This window comes from Homalodisca vitripennis, chromosome 5, assembly GCF_021130785.1.
Source record: "Homalodisca vitripennis isolate AUS2020 chromosome 5, UT_GWSS_2.1, whole genome shotgun sequence".
Classification (NCBI taxonomy): domain Eukaryota; kingdom Metazoa; phylum Arthropoda; class Insecta; order Hemiptera; family Cicadellidae; genus Homalodisca; species Homalodisca vitripennis.
This window is the reverse complement of record NC_060211.1, coordinates 152135355-152157572: the sequence shown is the minus strand read 5'-3', so window position 1 is coordinate 152157572 and position 22218 is coordinate 152135355. Positions and strand designations below refer to the sequence as shown.

At 33.0% G+C, this 22218-nt stretch overlaps 1 protein-coding gene across 1 annotated transcript in view; it reads right to left on the bottom strand.

Annotated features, from left to right (window-relative positions):
- The window catches only part of LOC124363032, a 47605-nt gene extending 27798 nt beyond the window's left edge, over positions 1-19807 (bottom strand). The window contains exon 1 of the mRNA XM_046818095.1: positions 19558-19807. The gene's annotated coding sequence lies outside the window, so the exon portion shown is untranslated. The remainder of the gene's footprint in view (positions 1-19557) is intronic.
- Between the last annotated feature and the right edge of the window lie 2411 nt (positions 19808-22218).

The following is a 22218-nucleotide window of genomic DNA, read 5'->3' as shown; positions in this document are numbered from 1 at the left end:
TACTTCCTCCACAGCTTATGTTTAAAAAGTATTTATATAAAGCGTTATTAATGAAAAATACCTTTAAAAAACTCAGTTTTACTTTGTTGCCACTATTTTCCTATCTTTTACCTAATTTTATAAAATCAAATACTCGATAAATTCTACATCTTCTTTCGTGTAAAAAAATATGCCTTTTACATCATGAACTTAGAGCTGGGTTACATCCGGGTAAGGACACTTTTTAGTCTTTACGTTGTGAAAATTTTAAATTTGTTGAATAGGCCGCCAAAAGAATTACGCATCATATTATCTTAGGACGAATCAATATACGATATATAAATGATTTTCCAATTATATATTTCACAGTTTTCACTTCCTCGTGGTTTTTTTCTGTTTGTTAGTTACTGTCCTTTCATTTTTTGTTAATGCCTGTTTTACTATCACTTGTTCCAATTTTAAATGACTGCATTACTAACTGTAAACAACAGAAAACAAGAAACTATAACATAACTTGTCACTTTTTAAAATGGTTGATCTCGGCTATGATTGGTTATTAACCTGTCACTAACAAGGTTAACTAAACATTCCATCTGCGTTCACAAAGGCAGCTGACATTAATTGCCCCCTTAAGACAGCTGTGCATATTTTTATGATAATACAACTTGAACTACAAATTCTATACAAAATGGCTGACTAGAATATGAATGGTGTGTAAAAGGAGCTTAACGCCCCTTTTCTGTAGATTGCACAATTCCAAGTAAGGAAGTCTATTATATGTGTTTGTCTGTTAACATATATTTCTTAGAATATGACGTTAAGTTGCCATCCTAGTCATGTCCATCGTCATACTTACTGTTTCTTAATTGAAAACAAATTAAACGTTTTACCAGTATCTTCTGGTAAAATTTGCACCATACCAAATACTCAATGGATCGAGTTTGTTGACATTATTTCAGTGTTACACATATACTAAGTAATGTCAAACACTATTTGTTTTTCTATTCATCAAATGAAAAGTTAAAAATAATATCGTAAGTAAGTCGATATTTCTAATAATTATTTGTAGGACTCTTAAGGTCAGAAACGTATATTTTGTAGACGAGGAAAGAGATATTTAGGAGGAGGGAGTAGCCTACTTGTAAATGTTTTATTCATCTAGAGAAAATTCTTGCATCAGTGTGAAATAAAATGTATTCTTGAACATCTTTATTTCTGTCAAGCCAAAATGGTATGTCCGTAATTATAGAAAGCCGGTAATGAAGTTTAGCCTATAAATGATCAAATTCTTAAGTTTTCTATTAATAAGTATTTAATAAATATTTAAGCTATACTTACACGGCAAAGGCCCAAGGATATCTACTAATTCAAACTTTCTACTGTGGTGCATCAAGATTACATTATTATTACATTTGTATAACAGATTGTGAAAGAATGATTTAAAAATACTTATAATTGTTCAGGAATAACGATCTGTGATATCGTTAGGATTTGTCAATAATCTCAGCTCCACTGATGATTGATACAGGGGAATTTACACTTGTTCTAGAGTAACGTAGGTGTGTGGTCTGAAAGTTTTAATGGTATTGTTATTTAATTTCTTGATTTTGGTCTTTGTTTTATTTTTATATATTGTTCTAATAACTTCAAGAAACAAGTGGCGCCTGAAATTCCTGCATTTATACTTATTTTTATTTTTCTAGCTGTAATATCGTTGTTGAAAAGAAACAAATTCAACCAGATTAGGCTTTTGGTCGACGTAACTGTTTCAATTTGTAACCATGTAACCACACCCAGCAGGGATCGCTTCTGGCTGGTTTATACCTACCAGATGAACCCACCACTGGGCACAGCAAAAACCGATGTGCCACTTCAATCTGGGCAACGTTATGGATGTCAGTAGCGGCACATCGCTAACCGCAAATGTTGAGATTCTGGGGTTCATGGGCAATTCGATAGGTCTAGTCTACTATGGAAGATGACTGTTGGAGTTGGTGGAGTTTGTTCCCTTACCTCAGAGGTTCTTGTTAACCTCAACAAGGGTGTGCCACCCCCTGCCTACTTTGACTGGAGAGGCTGGTTCAGACCTGGCCTCCCCTTCTTCCGGGATGACTTTGAGATGTAATGCCCTAATTCTTCCTCATGGATGTCGATAGGAGGCGGCCCCTACTCCCTAACCTTACCTATCCTGAATATCCTATCACTCCGGAAGCAGCGCAAAGGTTCTAACAGCACTAAGTGCAATTTATAAGCTTGTCCTAAGAGAATAAAAAAAACATGTAACCACATACGTCGGATATGGTGGAGACCATAAGTAGACCCACGAAGTCTGTATTAACGTACTTCAAAAGTGGTTGTATAAATGTGTGTGTTTATATTTCAAAATTTAAGATTTGTGAAATTTACGTAATCTCTGCAATAAACATAGCCCTTCCTTATGTGATCTTACTTACTCCCTCTACACTAAGCAACACAAGACCCTGAGTGCTATAAATAGAAGTCGTGTTTCCATTTGCGTGTTTACGATCTTGACGCAAACAAATAAACCCGACGTTACGCCTGATATATACACGCACTGACGCATCTCGATATTGCAGATGACTCACTTAAGCGGTGGCTTGTGTCGTGCGTGCGGTCGTAGACATGGTGAAACTGGTGATTCAGAATCGTGCGTTCCCACTGCCACTCGCTTCCGTTCCGTTTCCGTTGTTTCCCAGAAGATAACCTGGTGGGACATTTCTGTTCTCGAAAAATTACAACCTCTATGGCCGAAAGCAATCAACGTTTTGTTGGGTCTTGTAGTAAGAACATAGAGGCAGATGTTTTTCAGTCATCATCGACTTATTAGTATTAATCCGCCATGAATGCAAGTTTTACTCGTTATTCTCTGAACTTTATTCTTAATAGTTCAAGCCTCGTTCGTATAACATGGGTGCTACTTATGGCCATATTCCGACTGCCCGATAAACACTTGGAGAGAGACAGACACGTTGTTGTATATATTGTTGTTGTATATATGTTGTAATAAATTGTCTCATGTATGCATGGCCATAACTATATTTCATGGATTGGTTGAAGTCCTACTATAGACTAATGGATATAGCCTCTGTTCACTAACTGAGAGATCACGAGTAGGTACCGACATGAATAGACATGATATGCAGTGTACTTCGAAGTCGGCATAGCTGGTATAGTTCAGGTTGAAAAGAGATAAAAAAGAGTCTGTTGAGGTTTTAGGTTGTGAAATCAGATACCTAACTAAATGAAAGTATCTTGTTCGGCATATTATTTAAATCAAGAATATAATCATCTTTAAAACCTACAAATTGAATGGCTTCATAATGCAAAATGAAATTTCAAAAAATTGGTACTTAATTTAAGACAATTAATATAGCCTATGATATATAGCCTATGTGTATGAATGGTGATGGGTGAATGTCTGTTAATTTCCTTGTAAGTTTTATTCTATTTATTTATTTTTAGTTTCATAAAGAACCTTTATTTCATTTTATTTATATAAATAGAGATTATAATTTTTTAATGTAAAATAGTAATGTAAACTGTATTGTGGCTCTTGTTTTACAGTAATAGTATAGTTGATTAATTTATGGTTAGGTGTAAGAGAGGACTTAATAGTCCTAACCTCGCCAATTGAGTATGTTTTACGTTGTATTCAATAAAGACATTTTTCATTTCATTTCATTTCATAGCCTACTTGGAAAATGTCGGAACCAAATTTTCACTATTATTAACTTTTAAGAAAATATTCTCGAAAATAATATTAGCTGATAGAAACGTTTCAACATGAAAATTACATAATATAAATCATTTATTATTTCTTCACTTTAATTTTCTTTTATCATCGTTAAGGCTATAACAATGTTTAAATGTTTGGGTTTTTTATTGACATACTCAAATTTTAATATTAGGAACAACGTTAATGATTTAATAACCTGCATAAACTAAATTCTTATTGGCTGAGCTGTACCGAAGCCTATCACTTTTGTGACTGTAAAATGTAATTTCAGTCTGTCTGTCCGCACGATATCTGAAAAACCAATTTAATCGTGACTTGGTGTATAGACTTTTATTGTTTAAACACTGATGAGAAACCCAATTTCTAAATAGTAATGTAAATGTATCATGTGACAAGATATCTCGAGAAAGATTTAATCTGTAAACAAAATTTTAATGCTACTTAGACAAGAATGAGTTCTATGATGTTACATTTCCAACTGTGGAATTTGGCTGAGCGTATCACTTAATAGGCTGTCAAAATTGCCGGGAGATGTAAAGATTTCTTTGTCAAATGATTTTCTAACGCTCTATCTGTAAATAATGAAATAAGCTATAAACTTAAAGTTTTCACTTAAATTCATGCTAAATTTCACGAAAGCCCGGGAAACAAAATTGCCAAGAGAAATAAAATCTATTTCTTACAAACAAAAACGTATATTACCCCATTTTTAAAGATCGGTCGTTAAAATTTGAACAATATTGATTTGTATTTGTTTTTAATCTCTGTAATGTTAATGTTAGAAACATACAAGCATAACAATTTCTAATTAACTAAAGTTACGTGGGTGTGAAACGTTTTCCATCCATTTAAGGACACTTCGCACACGTATTCTGAGTTTTATCGTTCTTGTTGAGCCAAAATTACTCAAAGACTTTCCCCCAAACGTTTTAAATCTAATTGTCTTCATTTTATTTTGGACCTTTACGAGTAGTAAAGATTCAGCTTATGAGAACCTATAACCTTTGTATTGTGAAACATTTCAGGACAATATCTGTTCTTTTGTGTCAAAAAAGCTTTTGCAGAAATGATAATTCAAACATTGTCCTTTAATTTAACAATCTAGTACAATCCATGTCCGTCAAAGCACTCTAACAGTTAAACATTTAATATTTATTTTATTGTTATCTTTATCACAGTATATGTGTTACAAGTCAATGAACTCGTAAATTACTACTTTACTTCGATAAAAAGATACATTAATAAATTGGGGGGGGGGGGATTGAATTGTTGACCTTTAGTCTCCCCTTGTCTACGAAGTACCAAGAAGTTGTAGTAGGTCACAGAGTACTATAATAATATGCGGCTTAGTATATCTATTACACTTATTTAATACACATTGTAAATGCTTCCTGAATCATGTATCTTTAATACCTACCACTTCTTATAAACTGTAGATATCGGTATAGTGGTTTGCTTTCAGAAACATCGGTGATAGTGGAATCCCTAATTTCTGGCATCCAGAAAATTACCTTGTCTAAAGGTGATGTTCCATTTCAGGTAATTGCAGACCAAGAAATAACTGGAATATTTGTCAAGATCTTCTATCCAGATACTTCCAGATAATTGCCTTCTATAAGGGTGGATTTACGTTAGAGATAGTACTGGCGAAAAGTAAACCCTTTTTAAACTTATTGTCTTTGTCTAGTTGCATACTTTACGTTGATAATGAAAGTAACCTATGGCAGTTAGTAAAGTTAGATGAGCGCATGACCTATCGACAACTAATGAAGACACATTTGGCCAAATTAAATAAATGAAAACGTCTCATTTATTGTGATAGTCCATCGTCATGTATCAGGCAAAGTAATGATGATAAATTTGTGCAGCAATTAGAACTGATTGTGTCAGTTACTAAATTTGTTCTCAATTATAATACCAAATAAATAAGAAAACCGTTAATGGAGTAATTGGCAAATTGCAGTAGAAGACGCTAGTAACGCAATCTCAATCACTTGTTGGGCGTGAATGCTCACAACTAGAAACTAAGACATTACATTTTGTCCATATTTATTTTTAATTCGATATTTCTGTCTAAAATGCAATTAAATAATCAAACTAGCAATAGATCGGAAAACTAGATTTCTGTAAAACCATTACTATTCATTACATCACTATACATAACAATAGCCTAATTTAATTGTAGATTGGCGAACAAAAGATAAGGTTCCGCTGGAACTCGAACACAAACCTGCAGACAATGATACTGGCCATTACACCAATGAGACTGTACGTTTTGCATATTAATTTATTTTATAATTGGCCATTACTGTTACAAATATGTTTAAATAATCAGAGTAACGAGAAGTCAATACTTGTTAAACTTGTTTAATATTACTTAATTATTACACGTGAAAATACCCCAATTTATCTCAATAGATTGACTGACCAAAATTTCGCCGGGGTTCGAACCCAGATCTCTTGCATGAGATCTGGATGTCCGAAGTTATATTACTTTTACAATCTAGATATTGTTTTAGTACTCCTCAAGTCCTTCTCAAAATCGTGTCGTTGTCTGTATGTCCTTCCGTGCAAGAACTTTCAATAGAAAGGTCTTAGAGCCTTGAAAATTGGTACACAGGGTCCTCTTGGTCAAACGAAGAACCCTATTGATTTTGAGATCTAAAGGTCAAAGGTAAACAAAGCTGAAATAATCGAAGAAAAACCTTACAGTCAGTTCGCTAAAGACTTCCGTTAGGCATGGCGGACCCTTTGATATTGAGTTGTACAAGTTTATTTAATTGATATATTCCGTGCAATACTGTCTCGTTTGTCAGATGAATACTGAATAAATAATTCTGAATAGTCACGGACTTCACGGCAAGACGGCATATTTAGCTGGAGAACGAAATCCCACGAGTTCCCACCCCACCAGTATAATTCCTGTGATAGATGATCAGGTCTTGGAAGAAATTTCCTCCCTGGTCCATTCCAGCTCGCTCTACCACGCCACAGAAACTTGTGGTCTTTAAAATTTTTATATATGGTATGGTATGCTCATACCAGAGCATAAAAGAGATCAAAGTGGTCGCTGGCAGTAGCCAAGGCAACGATACCATCTCATTGCGCTGAAATCGCTGAACTTCTTCATGGAGGTTGTAAGATACCCAAAAATAAAGAATTTAATTAAGTGTACACCTTGATTCTTTAGTGGTGTGACCCAAACACACAAGGTTTCGAGAGAATTTAGTGTAACTAACTTTAGTGCATGTTTACCTTCGTAAGAATCATTGCACGTGTAATAGTTTAACAGAGTTCGTTTTTGTTTCAATTGCCTGTACTGTATTAAATAAAAACCACCCAATCCTTGACGTCTCACTGAGGTTTCTAACTAGGACAAGTCAACGGAACTTGCTAGTGGTACCAGAGACCAATGATAGTTACATTATAGAACTTTGGTTGTACTCATTCTGCTGGTTCACATTTTTAATTGTTATTCCAGCTAGGCGACTATGCAAAGTTTGGTTCAGCTCCATTTCAACTTCCGCTTACTGCAGCGTCTGAAATCTGACGCTGTCACAGACTTGACTCCTGAAATCCGGTCTGAGGAGTACTAAAAGTCGGCGATGAAGAAGCTCAACACGAAATCTATGACATCAGAGACACCAGGACTACAAATTCAGGTGTAATATAGATGAAGAAGAGTTCTCATCGTCTCATCAGGTGCACAAGTGTGTCACTTATAACTAAAAGCCTTTAAACATTTTAAATTGTAGCCTATATCTTGGGACTTTTTAATAGATTCACGAGTTATATTTCACAACCACAAACAGCAGCTTCTCAATTAAAATTGTAATATAACTGTATTATCTATTTAAATGTAATGCTACTTCTTGACGAAAAATAACCTTGACAGCCTTTTGGGACTTTTTTAGCGTTCCTAGACTAACAGCTCTTGGCACCCAAGTACTGTGACTCTCCAACTAACTACAAGAACCTCTACCAACTAATGCCTTTCTTTTTATATCTTATGTTAATTTTACCTCGGGCCCTAAAGGTAGCAAAGATGATACTTGAAACCCACATCAGAATAACAATACAATTATACACGTCACGCAATTATTCTTAATTAATAGCTGTTCCAATCAACATGCCTGCATGTGATGACGTCATAGTTCAGATAAGAGGCCTCGCAGTCCAGGTGGTACTGTCTATAGTCCTGTCATAAGTGCTCAAGTTTAGTTTAGTTTATTCTTTATAACTATATTTGTTTGTATTGATTTAATTGAAATAACGTACAGAGAACTTGCTTAGATTAAAATTCCACAGTTAAAAATAATTTTAGTATAATAATTTAAGTATTTGATATTTATTACAACTTTAGTGTTTTAAATTTTCCATTTTAATGTCTAAGTATTAGTCTGTGCTTCAAAAGTCCTTGTGATATTACGACTAGCCATTTAAGACTTTGATTATGTTTATAGTTTTGAGGTTTTATTATTATACTAGAGTAGCTCGTAATCAAGTTCTACCTCTACTTAGCCTGCTTTCATATATTTTTTTATCTAAGGAAAAATATTAAGAAAACACTCATCAAGCGATTAAACATGTACTTGTTGGCTTGGACTTCCCCCCAAGAAACCCCAAGAAGTTTGTACCAATAACTTGACTACTGGATCATGAAGAGTTGTACCAAGCAAAAAAGGTTCAAGCACACACAATGATCCACTACTAAAAACCTGTATACTTAGGAATCTCTTCATAACCGTTTAATGATCATGATGAAATTAATGACCGCAATCAAGTATCGATGATTGTCTAAATTAAGACCTTTAAGCCTTCTTGTATGAAACGTCTCAAACGTCAATATCAGTGATGAATACAATAATCAGTTATAATTGAGGTTGATTAAACAGGGCCGGCCTTAGTCAGGCGCTAATGGGGTCTCGCGCCCAAAATATACGGTATTCAAGTTTGCCAGAGGAATTTTGACATGTTAATTAAGAGAGTTTTTTTAAACACAACTGCTAATACAACAGCAAGCATTGTAGTGTGGTAGGACTACTGTTGGTTCGAATTTGCATATCCCAACAGACCAAAGAAGAGTTTCTTTCTTTATTCAAGAGTATTCAATCGTTGTTATTCTTAACGAGTTTGTATATAGTAGCTAGCTAGAAAGATTCTCAGAAAAGTTTCTATAGAGAGTATGGTAATTTGTAAATTTATATTATGTAGCAATTTTGTGTAACAGAACTTTAAATTTCTTTAAGACAGTAACTAACTTATGTAAAAACACAAATTTGGCTATGAATTATTGTTACCCACTTGTGATTGAAAATCATATCAATCATAGGCACAAAATAATATGAAAATGAACAAATCTTACTTTACTTTCTAATTTTATTTCATGGTTAACCTATTATTATAACATTTTCCCTCTTGTTATCTCTACGTCTTTTACTGTATTTTAACTTATATAGTCACAATTATATTTACGTGGGTGCAAGAGGAGAACCAAATTGAGGGGCCCCGCAATAGAAGTTTGCACGGGGCCCACACAACCTAAAGCCGGCCCTGTTATTAAACGTAGCATTTTTCTAATACCAACTCCTAAATCACATCCAATTACAACTGTTATTACCGGAAACTATTAAACGACTGTGTTTGTGTAATAGAGAGTTAGGGTGATATGTAGAAAATATGAAAAAAATCCGAGTATCGATCCATGTAGGACGCCAAACTTAACTTTACCATGGATTCTACTTGATTAGATAGCAGAATGGATGGCCGATGTGGAAATTTAATCATAGTGAAAGGTCTTGGAAATTTCCAAACATAACTCGGAATCTTATCTATATCCTTGATTACATCATATCAACAGTAGGAATGAGATACGTTCATTAATCTTCGGATAAAAAATCCAAACTGATTTTACCAAACAATGTACAAGGAGTTTAGGACATAACCTATACAAACTTTTTCATTACAAGAACTAAAGAACTAGAAAAAAAAATGGGATGGCCAGTCTGCTTACTGCTCCTTTCCACGTATCTCTTTTCAACGGTTATGAAAATCCAAAAGGCCCATATTGATGCCGATAAAATATTTCACTCTTGACCCTATGGGTGTTTTAGCACGTTGATAATGTTGAATACCTCTTATTTATGAAATATTCCCAAGACTAACTACAGGTGTACCGATAAAATATTTCACTCTTGACCCTATGGGTGTTTTTAGCACGTTGATAATGTTGAATAACTCTTATTTATGAAATGTTCCTAAGACTAACTACAGGTGTAAGGGATGTGAGAAAGTTACAGATTATAACACTGTCAAACACATTTTACTAATATAAGGGGAATAAAATGGATTTTATATAATTCGTACCATAATTATTGCTTGGCTTATTTGTTAGTAAAATTTAAAGTACGAGCTTATGTATTTTTATCTGTTAGCCAAATTTAAATAGTTCAATTATCTAGTATTAGATTACATCCTATTTTTTGTATATTGCGAGAAAATCTGTCTTGTTTCTTCGGATGAATTTAAATCAATCGGATCTAAAGCATAAATTAAGTGTTGCATCGATTTACAGATAAGCAAATCTGTAAATAGTAATATTAAATTACAGGATTTTCTTAAACTGACTATATATGCGTGACTGTGTTGCATTTTGTATATGTTTCGGTTTAAATGTTTTTGAAGAGAAAGACACTTTCGGTATTCTGTATCTGCAAAGTACATAATTTATGTTCTAAAGTTATAATTATTATACTTATATTATACTAAACAAAGTTCAAAACCAAATTTTAAATAGAGTAAGGAAATTGCTCCATTCAGAAATTATTTTCGTAAAGGCCAATAACATTAATTCAACACTAAGTACCTACAGTACTTTCATATTGTCATAGTATTAGTACTGAAAAATAACCAACTGACAATGTTTCGGATTAAATAATATCTGGGAAGTAATATATTCTCAATGTAATCTGTACAATAAATCACCAAATAATATTAAAACAATTTAAATTAAATGTTTTCATTTCTAATTATTAACCTACTATGGTACAAAATGTTTTAGCATGGAAGAATACACATAATAAAATATTATTTATAAAAACAGGCTTATATTTCCATAACTAAGAGATGTTTATTTAAAATACTAGCTCCATAAAATTAAATAATAATTATTTCTTTATATGTGTCTTGATTATTACTGTCCCATTTTGTTGTCCACGTGACATTACTCATACGCATTTAAATGGTAACATCATGAGGTATAAATGTTATTTTCATAAAGAAGCCGGATTTGATACACGACACGCTAAAAAGTTACATTTGAAATATCGCTTGACAGTTCTAAATTTGCATTTTTAATAATTAGGACTACAAAGAGGAAAAAATAACGTGTTCTAGAACGCGTGAAACTGAAAAAGATAAAGTATCTCTTATTGTGTTTAACAATTTAAAATTGCACTATATAAGAAAGTAAGGCCCTTCTTAATACAACTAATCCTACAGGAATTCTAAAACTGTTATGGATTTGCAGCCAGGCATGAAATTTCATCTAAATGGTATACTTTGACTTAAAGCTATAAGTATTTTCAAAATGGATGCCGTTTTTAAATATTTTGTCATGAATGATAACACGAGTGCGACACACTGGCAAGAAATATATATATATATAAAACAAAAAACAATAACAGAAAATATACAATGTTATGTTCTGATGGTAAAAAGCTGATAACATGTATCTTTACAGTTGTAGTGTTTACAAATTTACATAGATTTTACATTTATTTCAAAAGTGAAAATATGTCTTCTCAATAACATATTAACTATTTTATTTGTATAAGCTACTTTTGATTTATTTTGGTATTCTTAGTAACAATGTAACAATAAAAATGCTTTGGTTTTAATTAACTAAAACAACTTCCATTTGAAACTTACACTAAAGACAATTTATGCCAAATTCAACAGTTTGCAACATCTTTAAGTATGTAGAACTGTGAATTTGACAAGGGAACAACAAACAGGCAGGTGAAACCTATGCAGGATATAAACATACATTGTCTAAAAATTTTCCAGATTTTTTCAAATTTGATATAGCAATTTTGGACATTATGTATAAATTCAAAACAAAAACACATTCTTGCTAGTCGATTATCTCATGAACATAAAATTGCAACACGATATTGAACTTACTGTCTCAAGATTTATCTACAATTAACTAGAAAAATACATTAATATACAAAAATATATTCAATACAGTAATTTCATGAGCTCTGTAAGCAAATTGTAATACAAAAGTGTTATTACACCCATGAAGAATCGAATGCAACGAATTCACGTGTGCTATCGGTGTATTACAAAAGATAACGTTTCAAGAATTGTTATTTACTGTCCTCTTCAAATATGGGCCATAAAACAAAATATTAAGAATGAAGGAAAGTTAAGAAAACAAACAAGAAAAAACCAGAAGGAAACTTTACATAATTAATAATTTATTTATCAAACTTATCCAACACCAAAGAGTAATTAAAGAAATACACGTAGTATAAATTAAGTATAATAACATTTTAAAGTAATCCATCTTTATTCTTACTTAATTTCCATTCAACAACATGTCTACATTGAATAAATTGTTTTAAACTCAACCTAATTCAACACTTATTTTTCTAACTCTATATAATTATATATTATGGTAAACGAGCTTTATGTGGAGCCAATTTAGTATTGATGAATTTGAAACTGACGCTTTAAGAAATGTGTTGGAAACTAGGGTAGTTCGTTTTCGGTGAACGAGGAATAGTCCAGAATCCGAGAGAAATTCTATATTTCGTAAGCACACAGCTTGGTTTTTCTTGAGTGAGTTCCACAGAGAAAACCAAAGAAAGAAACTGATCTCAGCCGCACTAGGTTTGATGGAGGATGTACCGATTATAACAGTAGAGTAACTAGTGGGGGCATATTTTGTTATTTTTATTTTACTGCAATTACCCATGGAAAACAGGCTCCGTGAGACAATGTACAAAATTTGTTAATTTTGTATTCGCTCACCGTCGTCGGTACTCTCGAATCACGTGACCGCGGCGCGTGGCTTGGGGGAGACAGGGGGTGACGTCTTGGTTTTGTCAGTTAAATCAAACATTACTACATACGTAACCTGTTTATCGAGGAATAGTCCAGAATCCGAGAGAAATTCTATATTTCGTAAGCACACAGCTTGGTTTTTCTTGAGTGAGTTCCACAGAGAAAACCAAAGAAACTGATCTCAGCCGCACTAGGTTTGATGGAGGATGTACCGATTATAACAGTAGAGTAACTAGTGGGGGCATATTTTGTTATTTTTATTTTACTGCAATTACCCATGGAAAACAGGCTCCGTGAGACAATGTACAAAATTTGTTAATTTTGTATTCGCTCACCGTCGTCGGTACTCTCGAATCACGTGACCGCGGCGCGTGGCTTGGGGGAGACAGGGGGTGACGTCTTGGTTTTGTCAGTTAAATCAAACATTACTACATACGTAACCTGTTTATCGAGGAATAGTCCAGAATCCGAGAGAAATTCTATATTTCGTAAGCACACAGCTTGGTTTTTCTTGAGTGAGTTCCACAGAGAAAACCAAAGAAACTGATCTCAGCCGCACTAGGTTTGATGGAGGATGTACCGATTATAACAGTAGAGTAACTAGTGGGGGCATATTTTGTTATTTTTATTTTACTGCAATTACCCATGGAAAACAGGCTCCGTGAGACAATGTACAAAATTTGTTAATTTTGTATTCGCTCACCGTCGTCGGTACTCTCGAATCACGTGACCGCGGCGCGTGGCTTGGGGGAGACAGGGGGTGACGTCTTGGTTTTGTCAGTTAAATCAAACATTACTACATACGTAACCTGTTTATCGAGGAATAGTCCAGAATCCGAGAGAAATTCTATATTTCGTAAGCACACAGCTTGGTTTTTCTTGAGTGAGTTCCACAGAGAAAACCAAAGAAAGAAACTGATCTCAGCCGCACTAGGTTTGATGGAGGATGTACCGATTATAACAGTAGAGTAACTAGTGGGGGCATATTTTGTTATTTTTATTTTACTGCAATTACCCATGGAAAACAGGCTCCGTGAGACAATGTACAAAATTTGTTAATTTTGTATTCGCTCACCGTCGTCGGTACTCTCGAATCACGTGACCGCGGCGCGTGGCTTGGGGGAGACAGGGGGTGACGTCTTGGTTTTGTCAGTTAAATCAAACATTACTACATACGTAACCTGTTTATCAGGTTTCTACTTGCTCGGTAAGGGAGTAGATTGTGACTAGCAACCAGTTCAGAGTTAACCTACGAACCGAAGACTTGTGCCTTATACGACTACACTCACGTATCTTGACTGTACTGAATCTTACCGAGTACTTTCAAGAAACCTTTTGTTGTAGGGGTATAAAGTTAAAATATACTTAATAAAGTAAAGTCAGAACGAATCGATATATGGTAATATATAAATATATCGAAGCACCAAACAAGTAAGTGAGGAGAACAGAAATTGATTAGAAGTATCTAAATTTGAGTGAAAGGATATATATTTTAGTTTATTCTAATTTAATAAATAATTTTTGTAAAGATCTTTTAATTTCATTTTTATTTTGATCATTAAAAAACTTGGAAGTGTTAAATTTTTAGTTTAATTTTTATTATAATAAAAACCTTTTATTTCCAGAAGAAGTTTCGTTTTCTTTCTTTTAGTAAAACCACGTAATTCATTTTATACCGACCTTTCGGTATAAAAATTTGTGGTGCAGATCGAAATGGGAAGGCATCAAAAGCGTTAAAAATCTAAAATAATAATTTCCCCGCCTGGTCATATTTTTTCCTAGCTTGACAATTAAAAAAACAAAAAAAAAACACGTAAATGAGTGTTAAATCAGAGCCAACTAACCATTTACATACCCTTGAAGTGACGACTTACAGACTCTTTATCTAGTTGTCGGACAACTACAACATACTATTATTTATGGGTCTGACAGTCGGTTTTAATAGTATCAAGCAAAAAGTAATGTCCTCTGTAAAAGTTATCGTTTTATATTTTTTACCCTTTCAGTACTATCCTATTTCGACCTCCACCTAAATTATACAATTTGTGATGTTAGATTCATTTCTTAGGAATATTTTCCATACGATTTCAAGAAAATCCAGATTGTGTCCTAATACAGTGCTAGACCATATAGTCGGATAGGGATACTATAGCGTGAGCTTGTGTTACGATTAGATGTTGGAATTAACTTTCAAGTTTACTTTCCATTCCATCTTTTAATTCTTTCATCATAAGCAAAGATTACTTTAAGATCGAAGAAAGGTATGACTTTAGTTCAGGTTTATACATCTGAACCACTGGTCCGAATTCTTTTCATATTTTAAAAGAAGTGTACAAAAACCGCTATCCGTTATTTTTTCTACACCAGTTGTAAAAGTGATCACTTCAAGCCAACCTTTTATTACAAGTTACGATCCTTTAAGGCGGTGCAAATAAGTGATTGGTCGATTTAATTTCTTACAATCGAAAACCTTTTTAGATAGAGCTCCTTAAAATAGCCTACCTTTCCTGCGGACAAAAAATATAAATTTTCTGCTAATTTTGCAAGGAATTATAAGGCATTTAAAGGAGTATTTAGGGGCATCTTTTAATCAGGTCCATGGAATAAAGGTTAAGATAATAGTATGCAATTTTACAGTATTATACAGGGTGTCCCGTAGCTCTCTGGACAAAGGTACACCGTGTTATTGCTCAGGTCAAGACAAACATTTCACATTATAAACATGGTCTCCGATGCTTAGTTTCCCATCCGTCTGACTGTCTGGATGTGTTTTTTTTTATGAAATAATTCACCTTAAAAAGTAATAAATTAATTTATACCAAATTTTCAAAACACTAAAGATAATTTTTTTGTATTTTTTCAGCAATTGGCCTTGTTATTATAAACGTTTGAGCCAAATTTGGTATAGTTAATTAATTACTTTTTAAGATATAATTTTTTCTAAAAAACATATACAGACAGTAATTTTTCTCGGGCTCGCTTACAAGATTTCCCAAATTCCTGAGTTAAATCCTATTAACCTTTTTTGAAGTGATAAAAACAATGTTTAATATCTCATATATTGAGTGGAAGTGAAAATTTGAGTGAATATTTAAGAAAGTACTTAGGAAATAGAATCAAGTAGTACCGATTGCACAACTCTTAAGCACAAGTTCTCTAATCTCAGAACTCTACAAGCACTTACAATATTGTGCTGGTTAATGCAATATTTGTTGATATGTTTATCTGTATCTATAACACAAGGTCAAGTTACACATTTATCACGAAGTGTTTTAAACGGTAAAAAACTGGATTTCCTAATTAATTGAAAGGCCGAATGAGCATTTCTCATGAAAACAGTCGCAATGAATAATTTCCAGATTATATGCAATAAAATGGTGTATTGTTTATCCTTGCTCCATTAGAAATATATTAGTGTTGCGCCATAAATTAGTTGATTACAGTAGGAGCAATATAGCTAATGTAATAAAATAATTTCTCTATTACACAACAGTAATGCTTCAATTACTGCACTACTGATTTAATTATATACTGTTTTTTAAACGTATTTTACGTTAGATGACTATACTCAACGAGCGGAGGGTGGTTATAAATGTGGTGCAACCGATTTTGGGTCTGGAAAATATTTTTTAATGGTAAATTCGTAGGAGATCAAACATTTAGGATAACCTCCCTGAATACAAAACAAGTAGAATTTTATGATCAATCCACAAGATATTACAGGCACTTGAAGAAAGAAATTTTGTAACCAGACCAATTTAAAACGGGCGAAGTAAAAAATGTAAAAATTTTCAGTATGTTCATTACATGAGTTACAGGTAGTAACTTATTTTGACATTATTTTGAAAACTTTTTACAAATAAAAACCATGTCACTCGCTGAAGTTATAATGGCTAAATTTCCCACTTTAAAACACCTGTGAAATTCACGAAACGATAAACAATAAGTTTTTCCTTTTTCTGTAATCATGAAAATCGTCTTATATATATGAAGTTAACTTAAGAAAACTGTTGCAGACACAAACTCGATTGTACCACCTTAATGGATTTCTTGCATATCAATTTGAATTAGGAATCAGAACTAATTTTAGACTTGATTACAATATTATGACATATCCTTTTCTGTATAGTTGAGTATGAATTTTAGTGAATATTATTTTAATTAATCAGTTATTCAAGTACAGTAGGTACTTAAGAGATAAGTCCTCTGACCCAAATTTGTCTTTGAGATGAACTGCCTTTTTGACTCGCAAAAATTGAACTTGGAGGATCGTTCCTCGAGTGTTTGATAACCTAAATTGAGGCCGATTTAGGTTAACAAATATCCGATGAACGTTCCTCCAAGTCCAATTTTTGCAAATAAAAAATAAACGTAAGGTGTCGGATATTGCTGTCTCCACATCATTTCATATACGATCGATTTGAGAGAAATACAATTGTTTTACTGAAAGTAACTCGGTTCCAGCATTACTGAGAGACTGAGAATGTTCCAGAGGTAAAACACTTGATAAACATTGAAAATTAACTTTGGAACACAATCACCGACAATTGTAACGACTTTACAAAGAGCGCGGAACTACGAAATATATGGATCAAATCGGTATGGATTGATATTGTAATGATGCAGATGATGGAAAGCGGTTACCAAAACAATTTCTCAGACAGAGACATTGTGGGACTACTACTAAAAATATTGTATTTATCGTATTTTTATACCCAATAAGTGGGAACAGCGCTTACAACGTTCCAAAATACATTATATGTGAACCAGACAAGCGTTTTGTGAATTAATTATCATACGTACAATTTTATAAAAATAGATTAATTACAGTAGACGTTGTAAACACTACTGAGCTTGTACATCATGACAAGCGTGCATGTGCTTTATTTTACAAATTACACTAGTTTAAAGAATGTACGAGTAAGTAAATTTGTATGGGACCATTTTCCTTATCTACATGGATATACACATTAATATTACGTAGCATTAATTTATTTATAAATTTATTATTAGATGTTTATAATTGTATATAATATGTTTACAAATATAAATAGACTATGTATAATAAATGTAGAATGTGTATTAATTTTTTATCTACATGTACCATACTGTTTTAATATTTCGTCTCAAAAGGTTTCAATATACTGTATAAACAATGTATGCTTGGTTTTTATCTTCGGGTTACACAATAGTTAACGAATTTTAATTGCCAATGCATTATTAACAAACAAATAATAAAATTTATACAGCAGCTGAGTATAGTACAAATAATGCGTCTTATATTTTAAAATATAACTTTAACGTGTACTGTATTTACTATGTGTGTACTATACTATGTTTTGTAAACTATAGAGCGTATTCGATACTGACTTGTTGGCGTGTTGAAGGAACAATTATTTTCATTTGGTAACACTAAAGAAACTGTAAAATTGCAAATGGAATTTGTATACTGATTTGTAATTACAGTATAATTTATAGGTGGATGGTTCAGCTTATGGCCACGCGAGAAACAAGAATTTACTAGTTAATCCTAGACTGACTACGTAGAAATTTTACTCTTCATTTTCGCTCTAAGATGGTGCAATCAATTTCAGGGTTTAGGAAATATTTGTTGCGTTAAATTCATATCCCTTTAAGATAGCTTCCGTAAATACTAAAAATAGAACTTTATCGCTTTACGTATAACTACACAGGGATTTAAAGTAGGTAGTCTAGGTAATTTCTAATCAGCCGTAAATAAAAACTGGCGAAGAGAAAAGTATGAACTTTTTGCAATATAAACATGGATTAAAGGTTTAGGTTCTGACGTGTGTATTTTTTATTTATAGAAATTCTGCACTAAGAGAAAAAAAATGCTAATGACTAGTAATTTAAAAATTTATATCTAATTGAAAATATAATTTCCTTAAGTCACTAATGTACATACTGCAAAAATTTCACATTTTTTATCTCCGAATATAAACGTAGTTGCATTACTCAATAAATGTTCTTTCTTTAAATAAAATTATATACAAAATTTAAAGTTGTTACTGTGGTTGGTAGATATATATATGATGATGATGATTAGGGATTATTTATTTAAAAACTACAACTTTTTATTATTTTTTAAATACTGAAAAGCAAATAGCAGTAAAAGACATCAAGCAAGTCCGACACATCTACTTAATACATCGCCGTATCTTTTACGTACGTCGTATAACAGTAATTAATATTTCATTTTACATAATTCATGCTTGATTATAAAACGTTTGCCTGTGGAAAGGTAATGCAGAGTCTTGCATTATTTAATATCGGAGTTTTCTAATTGTAGATTTTTAAATATTATTAATTGAATGTAAAGTAAATCCACCGAATTGAGCATAATTTATATACATGAAATTTATTCTAAAACACGTGATAATGGATTATTTTAGTTCAAAACTCGTCTTAGAAAAGGTTAAGGAAATTATAGCGCGTCGCGGAATTCCTAGTACAAAGGATTCTCCGATGTTCGTGAATGAGTCCCCGACATCAACAAGCGAAGGAAGGTTACAGGCCAGGCCTGCGCAGCCTCAATTTTGGAAAATTACAGAAAATATCGCATTCTCTGTTTTGTAGAGCATGTTTTCCGCATGTGATAAGGCATGTTTGTGCAATTTTGTTTGGGAAAAAACACATACAGTATGGTGTACATATTGCATTACTTGATTAAGGAAATATTGTAATATTTAATGTACAAGTAATTATTTTACAGTTGTTTTTTTATTTACCTGAGGAACGTGGTGGCTTATAGGAATCCTATTTTTGTGCAATATCCTTGCTGTTTCGCGCGACACCAGGGTTCGTGGACGAGAAGTCGCACCAAAAATTAAAAACTATCCACCTGCAACCTGTAGGTCACCGGATTCGGTACACTAGCACTCCCGTGTACGTACAGGTAGCACAGCACTGTAGGTATATACCTGGGGCCAGAGCCACACCTGATCGATACAGATACAGAAGAGACCGACTGAGCTCTGACTGTGACTCAATGACCGACATGAATGGAGACGTGCGCATGGCGCTCAACCCCCCTTCCCCCTCCACTTGGCGGTCCGCGCGTGAATGAGCCCCCGCGACCTCACACTGAGTGTTGTTCTTGGTGGTAAATACCTGGCGACGCTAACGATTCGGTAAATAATTACAAAATAACACACTTGCACTTCTATTGAAGACTCTTGGAGCAATTGGAAAAAACTTATAATACTATTAAATGTAAATAGTACAATACTTTTCCAAATTAATTATTTTTTGGACGAGGCCTTTTGAAACCAAAGATTTAATCATCAGGCGACTCCAAAATAAAATATATATATATATTTGTGGAGTCACCTGATGATGAAATCTTTGCTATATATATATATACATATATATAATATAATTCTCATTTAAGCCTCAGCGTCTAGCTATGCCGGCTTCGATGTGCACTGGTTTTTATTGTCCAAGTACATGATTGGATCTCCCCGGGATTTGAACCCGTGATCTCTCGGTTAGAGAGCCGAGACTATAACCATTAGTCTACGGAGGTGGACAAAATAAATATTTACATTATTTTTATTACAATTAAAATACAATATGGTGTAAATATGCAAATACAGAAATTTAGGAAATATTTCAGCCGGTATAAAAATATGCATTATTTCCAAAAATTTTGTATTTGCATATTTACACCATATGGTATTTTAATTGTAATAAAAATAATGTAAATATTTATTTGTGGGTAAGCCTGATGATGAAACCTTTGGTTTCGAAAGGCCTCGTCCAAAACATACATAATTTGGAAAAGTATCGTATTATTTACATTTTGTAGTATTTGTACTTCTATAATAACAACTCTAAAAAATATTATGTGTTATTTTTTAATCGGATACCTCCTAATCATTTAAAAACTAACCGTTCGTTTGTTGTTTAAATCGACGTTCAACAGTCAATGAACGCTTAAAACTTGAATACAATAATTCCTTTTTGACAACTTACAGTATTATAAGCACAATTGAGTAAACTCAAATTTTTGCTGCAAAATCATATAAGGATTGATGTATTTAAGAAAATCTTGAAACAATTTAAACTGACGCAATACATTTATTGTTGTTTTAGTCGACACAAAAATGAGTAATGCGTTGAACTAGGGTGGTTCTAAACATTTATCTGCAATTGTTGTTGTTTAAAATTGTAAAAGTGGGACCATTAATTAAAAGTTTGTTTTTGAATCAAAACAAGAGAAACTGATCCTACCATATTGTCAAGCACGTGCATTAACCTACATTACTCAGGGGCCTAACAACACTACCAACTTTCAAGCCTACCAAGGGCTGTTTCTATATTTCCCTCACTATTATTTTTACTCCCTTACTGTCCTGCTATTCGTTTTCTAAGCACTTTCCACTCAAATAATCACAAATTGTGTGAAGCATGACCATACGTAGTCAATAAAACTAATAGGTCCACATGAAAAAATATGTATAACTAAGATAAAATGTTTTAAAGCTCTTTGTAAAGGTAATAGGATGAGCTGAACATTTACCATAGTTCAGTGCAGCGACCAAATGTTCTTCTTTGGTCTCTGGTTCAGTGTTACAAGAAACCACTACGGTACCACTACGTTTCGAAATCTAGCCTACTACTGTATGGTGTTTTATTCGGGTGGATATGTTAACTTAACATTATTTCACCTAGTAATCCAATCAATGTATAGTTTTTGATTTTTAATGTAAGGTTTTTAAGGAAAGTAATTGTTACAAATCTAATGTTTCTCCCATCGGCTACTACCGTGTACACAAATGTCTGGCTAAAATTCCCCATCCCTGCCCCTCTTACTTCCCCTTCCATCCACTCTCAGAGTTAGCGTTTGTAAGGTCTTGGTTTACAGCCCATATCGTTTTAAATGTGCATTATTAAAATATTGTCTTTTAACATTTATTTTTATAGATAAAATCTCTTCAAACAACATTATATTACTATGTTCTAAGTACATGTGCTAATGTTACAAATACATGTCTTAAGACAAAAAAAAGTTATCGTTATTTTGACACACCGGGGCAGCGCCTGGGAAAAGAATACGGAATGTTAGACGTCATGCACGCTTTTAATCCCCATTCTAACCACTTTTCAAACTCAAACTGAATCAACTAAGGACATTTTTATATTTTTGGAAAGATTATAGATCGTGCTACAACTATTACTTAAAGAAATTTGAAAGTTGTACAAAATAAAAAAAAGGTTACAGTGCAAAATACACGAACATAGAACTTGGAAAACACAAAACTGTTAACGTTTTCTTATTATCATTTCTTATCTCTTAAACTACCATGTTTAGCAAGTAATATGACGTTATTTGAAAATAATTTAACTAGCAAATAAATGTTAAAAGGCCATACTTATACAATGCGTAT